The sequence below is a fragment of the Meriones unguiculatus genome, chromosome 11 (genome assembly GCF_030254825.1).
Source record: "Meriones unguiculatus strain TT.TT164.6M chromosome 11, Bangor_MerUng_6.1, whole genome shotgun sequence".
Lineage (NCBI taxonomy): Eukaryota > Metazoa > Chordata > Mammalia > Rodentia > Muridae > Meriones > Meriones unguiculatus.
In genome coordinates, this window is record NC_083359.1 from 37,146,435 (window position 1) to 37,152,434 (window position 6,000).

A 6,000-nucleotide genomic window follows, 5' to 3' on the forward strand; every position below is an offset into this window, starting at 1 on the left:
TGCAGTGAGCTCCAACACCACATTTACCAGTATCACACACATTACCTTATAGCCAGGTGAACCAGAGACACTGGGAAGTCTCTTAGTATTTATTTGGTGCAAAGAATTGGTTCATTTTAAATTTCATGCTCTGGCCGGGTGATGGTGGCACAGGTCTTTAATCACGGCACTCAAGGGGCAGAGACAGGTGGGTTTCTGGGAGCTCGAGGCCAGCCTGGTCTACAGCATGAGCCCCAGGACTGCCAGGGCTACACAGAGAAACCCTGTCTTGAAAAAAAAAAAACAAAATTTGTGCTCTGGCCCTGAATGGTAGAACTCACACTGAACATAGGCTCAACTCACCGTCTTTACCAGAAGCGTCAATGGTGAGTGTGAGGTCACTGAAGAATTGGCTTTTCTACAGCCTTTGAAAGACACAACTACAGAAGATGGCTCCGTGGTCAAGAGCACTTGCTGCTCTTTCTGAGGACCCAGGTTCAATTCCTTACGCCCACATGACTGTTCGCAGCTGCTTGTAACTCCAGTCCCCAGAGATTTCTTTCTGTAGGCACCTGGCATAAATGTGGAACCCAGATTACATGCAGGGAAGAAGATTAAAAAAAAAATAAAAAATCATTTCTAAAAAGATGCAGCTAGATCAAGAAATCTGTATACCACAGTAAAAAAAAAAAAGTTATATGGTTTTCTTTGTCCTTGTAAACGTCTCTGGTACAGTTACTGGTGGGACCTGGTGACAGTAAGTGAAGGAGAGAGACTTATAAATTGAATAGAAGATATGATTGCCATTCCAAATTCATGTTTAATTAAGGGTCATTGTGTTAGCTCACTCAGAACACTCTCGAACCAATGTCTTTAAAAAGGTACCCTGTGTAAACTACATCAAGACTGAGACCTTCAGAAGGGCGAGGGACTAATTCATCTCCAGCTCAGGCTTCCTTAAAGGGGTTCCTGCTGACTACAGCCACACTTGCTTTTCTGAGTTAGGATGGCCCAGTAGAGGCCAAATGTTGGAAAGATTTTATGATTTGTGACATGTGACTGTTATCAAGTCATTTATGGCATCAAAACCAAAACTTGTCTAGAATTTGAAAATTGAAACTAAACCATCTTAGCAATTTTCTTGAACTTTATTTTTCTTTCTATCATCTGTGTCTATCTATGCAGCTAATTTTTAAAATCATTTATTTTTATTTTCTGTACATTGCTGTTTTGCCTGCATGTTTGATCTATGCAAAGGTGTCGGATCCCCTGGAACTGCAGCCACAGACGGTTGTGAGCTGCCATGGGGGTGTTGGGTTCCAAAGGAACCCCTGGTCCTTTGGAAGAGCAGCCAGCACTAGTAAGTGCTGAGCCATCTCTCCAGCACCTCTATTTAATTTTAAAGATTTATCTTATTATTGTGTGTGTGTGTGTGTGCACGTGGGTCTGTGTGAATGTGAGTGCAGTACTTGAGGACACAAGGCACTGACTCCTCCCAGAACTGCAGTTCCTGGTGATTGTGGACCACCACGTCTGTGCTGGAAACCAAAGCCAGGTCCTCTGGAAGAGCAGCAAGCTCTCTTGACTGCCAAGAGGTCTCTCCAGCCTGAATATGGAGCTCACTGATTGGCAAGGAGCCTGAAATCCTCCTGTCTCTACCCAATTCCGGGATTACGGGCACAGTTACTGTCATGCCCAGTTTGCTCAGTGCTGGTGATCTGGCCTCAGGCCCTCACTTTACTTGTGAGCCATCTTTCCAGTTTCTAAACATCTATTTGAGTTAAATAAGTGTCTTCAAGGTGAAACCAATTTATCAACACAATGTTTCAAATCATAACAATGACTGAAATTATGGAAGACTGATCTGTGACCAAAAGAGACTGAAATTATGGAGAGTCTAAACCAAATTCAAACCAAGCAAACAAATTAAGTCAAAGCAGACAGTTTTATACATTTTAGCATATTGGCCAAACACCCCAATAAACAGCCTTGCTTCTCAATTTAAGAATTTGAAAACATAGTTCAGGCTTTCCAAGAAAATAGTTTTGTATATCTGGGACGGACTTTACACCAACACAAATGTTACCTCGTGGTTTCCACAGGAGTCTATACAGCTGACATTCAGCTGGAAGAAAGATTTGACCGAATCTCTTTGCTAGACTTGTGTAGGTCTGTGTTATCATTGCTGCAACAAAACACCTGACAAAGGCAATGTACAGGAGGGAGCGTCTGTTTGGCTTATGGTTTGAGGGTGCAGTCTGCCACAGCAGGAAGTCCTGAGAACTGCTTGTACTGTGTGCCTTCGGGAAGCAGAGACGAGCGAGGGGCTTAGCTTGCTCGCTCCCACTCATTCAGTCCAGGACTGCAGTCCACGGTGGTGCCTCTGCATTCAGGGTGCCTCTTTTCACCGCAGGTTAAATAGATACCACTCCACGGGTGAGCCTGGCCGTTAACCTAGTGGAGGCAATCCTGCCAGGGAAGGTTTAGAATTTGGTCTCTGAGGCGAGAATCAGAGGTTCTCAACCAGTGGGTCACGACCCCTTCAAGGTTTTATATCTATCAGACATTCTGAATATCATATATACATATATATACATATATATGTATATATATACACATTATGATTCATAACAGCAGCAAAATTATAGTTAGGAAGCAACAACAAAATAATTTTATGGCCGAGGTCACCAACGTGAACTGGGAAGGTTGAGAACACATGTGTGCCCCTTCACATACACACACAAATGCAGACATGCACAAACATGTACACCCGTGTACCCACAAACATAAACACATGCAGACACATGCATGCACACACGCAAAAAAAGAATAAGGCTCAGAAAAGGCAAAGAGAGGACACAGCGAGGACCCACTAAGCTGTAGCTCCTTCCACTAAGCAGCACAGACTGAGGCGGTAAATACAGTATCAAACATTCCGCTAGTTTCATGCTGCCCTTCTTTTCTTTTACTATTATAATAAATATAATTTTTTAAAAAAATCGATAAAATTTCGCTTCTTATAAATGTCCATCTTCATTACTGGCGATCGCACACGTGGGACTATTGAAATATCCTTAGGTCTTATAATTTTGTACCCATATAAGAATTTCCCAACTATTGTCGGTTGGGAACGGTTATGCTGCTTTTTCCTTATTTCAAGACAAGGTCTCACTGTGTAGCACCGGCTGGCCTGGAACTGGAACTCGTAATATAGACCAGGCAGGCCTTCCAATTCATAGAGATCCACCTGCCCCTGCCTTTCAGGTGCTTAGGTTAAAGATGTGCGTGCGCCCTCCCCACCCCCAGCTATATTCCCATCAGCAGTGGATGAGGCATCCTCCTGTTCCGCCTCCTTCTCAGCTGTTGACAGTTTCGCTGTTTTCAAGTCCGGCTGTCCTGATTGGCCTGGCCTGCCATCCCCCAGTGTGTGCTCAGTGGGTGCCTGGCTGGTCTCCAGGTGTGGGCTAGTGTGAATAGTAACGATGTGAGTGCTGTCGGAAGAGCTGCTCTCAGTTCTTTGCAGGTGGATTTGTTAAGTGGTGAGTCCCAGATTAACTCCCTGAGAGCTTGAAGTGAGTTTCCTCGAAATGTCTTCTGAAAGTTGTCCATGGCATGCGTGGGTGTGGGGTGTGCGCGTGGGCCCGTGCGCACGCACACACACACACACACACACACACACACACACAGTCTATGATATGCATGGGCTGGTAAGGTACACTGTACACGTGCACATACACAAAATAATAGTTTACAGTTTTTCATTTTAATTTTAACACTTTTTTCAACGTGTCTCAGAGTCCAAGGTTCTTGGTTTCCTGATGTGTAGCCCACCCTGGGACCATCGTCCCTTCTCGGATGAGCTAAGGACAAACTTGGAGCTTCCTGTGGGCACTGAGATGAGCAGGAGGCCCTGACAAAGGCCAGAGTGGAACAGCTGCCTGGGAGTGGAGCCAAGACTGACGAAGCAGCCGACAGTGGCAATGGGCCCTCATTGTGAAGTCAATCTCAAGGAAGATGAATTCAGGAAGATGGAGTCTTTACAAAGGAGCCATTAAAGGGAACTGGAGATGCCCGGGAAGTCCTAAACGGAAATGGAAATCAATATTTGTTGTTTTTGAACTGAACGGGGCCAGGAGCCACAGAACACCGCGACACAGGACTGAAGCCAGCAGAAGTCACTCGGGAAGTGGGGGCGGGGCCTGGGTTGCAGAGTAAGAAATCAAAAGAGTAATTTAATTGGGAAAACTGATTGCTGAGTTTTTAAAAGCAAGCGAGCTCGGGAAGTGCCCGAGCAAATCCAGTGATTGTTGGAAGATGGATGGCTGGGAGTTAAAGGACCCCATAAGTAATGGGCAGGGTGGGGACCCATCTTACATTCTTGCACTGACAAAAGATGTTCCTGGAAGAACACTTGGGCAAACACCTTTTTGTTTCGTTTCTTTCTGAGACACCCTACAACCCAGGCTTGCCTGGAGCTCAGTGTGCATCTCCAGGATAGCTTCCAGCTCAAGGCAATTCTCCTGCCTCAGTTTCCCAAGGGCTGGGGTGACAGGTGGGAGCTGCTTTTCCTAGATATGTAAATCTCCTTCGTGGCTCAGCAGACAGAGTGAGAGGTGGGCAGGCATGATTGCAGAGGTGAAAGGCGATGGAGGTGCATTTGTAATTCCGGTCCGAGTGGAGGTCCTGGAAAGCAGAGCCTGCAGGAGGGTCAGGGAAGACATGATGATGGGCAGAGAAAAATGGAGTTCTGGGCTGGGAGTGAAGGACTTTAAGTCTTCCAGGAAGGGTTTCGCTATTACATTAGACACAAATCACATGTGCAGAGCAGCAAGCTCATCTCCATCCCAGAGAGCTGAGAAAGCCTCGCCGCCAGCATAAGGACTTCTTAAGATGCTGAGTATCAGTGCAGCAGCTATGGCGGCCTTCGTGGGCAGCTGGCGTGGATGGTTGCTCCTTGTACTTCTGCATCGGTCATAATGAAGAGAGCTAACCCTCTGACTGAGCTCCTCACCTGCATTAGCTCAGTTAATTCCCTCCACAACCCTGTGAAGGGCTGAAATAATTACATGAGGCCAGGATGTGGGAGCAGCATGAGTGAAATGGAATTTCAGATGCAACATTTAAAACAGGTTCTTAAAAAAAAACAAAAAAAAAACCCAAAAAAAAACCCCACAGTAATTAACATAAATAATATGTGAATACAACACTTTAAAAAAAAGTCAAAGATAATGCAAAAAAAAAAAAGCCCATGATGGGCAAATTGCCAAATTAATAAAGACAGGATCAGCAAGAGCACAGCTTTTAAGTGGCGGAGCTGGGATTCAAACCCACACAGCCTGTCTACTTCACAGCTGCATTCAAAACTGTTATTTCTTCTCATGGGTATTGGCACCACCTGCTCAGGGTCCAGCTCACCGGAGGGCTGTAGCTCACGACTGTCAAGGGGCCCACGGAATCCTCCCCAGAGGCACGCATGGCCACACAACTGGCGCCTGCCTGCTCTGGAATCAAGGCCAAGGGTTTCCTCCCGATTCACAGACATGCCCTGTGCCCCATATTATTCCTAGACTCTGATGAACACATGCGCACCTCACGAGGATTTGAATACGCTTGGTTTCTTTACGGTCTGGTCAACTCAAGGCATCTGATAGCCTTGGGTGGTGAATGTGTGAGTTTATTAAGCCTGTAACAGGTGAAAGTAAAGGAGTAAATAGCAGCAGCAGATACGGAGAAGCAGCCGATAGAGAGTAAATCCTCAGCAGGCAGCAGAGGTGGCTGAAGGAGTCCAGGTGGGAGAGCAGGCAGAGGAGACACCAGCAAATCAAGGCTTGCCGGACACTCGGCAGGCACCGGCTGGGAACGGTCCTCCTCGTGGCTGAGCTCCCTGCTGTTCCCACTGCAGGCACGTTTACATCAAGGGATACATGGCAGTAAGACTTACTGGCAGCCCTCAAGGGCACAGTGCGATGTTCTCTTGCCTGCTGCCGTCAAGAGGGACAGCCCGTCCCTAGACCTAGGAGG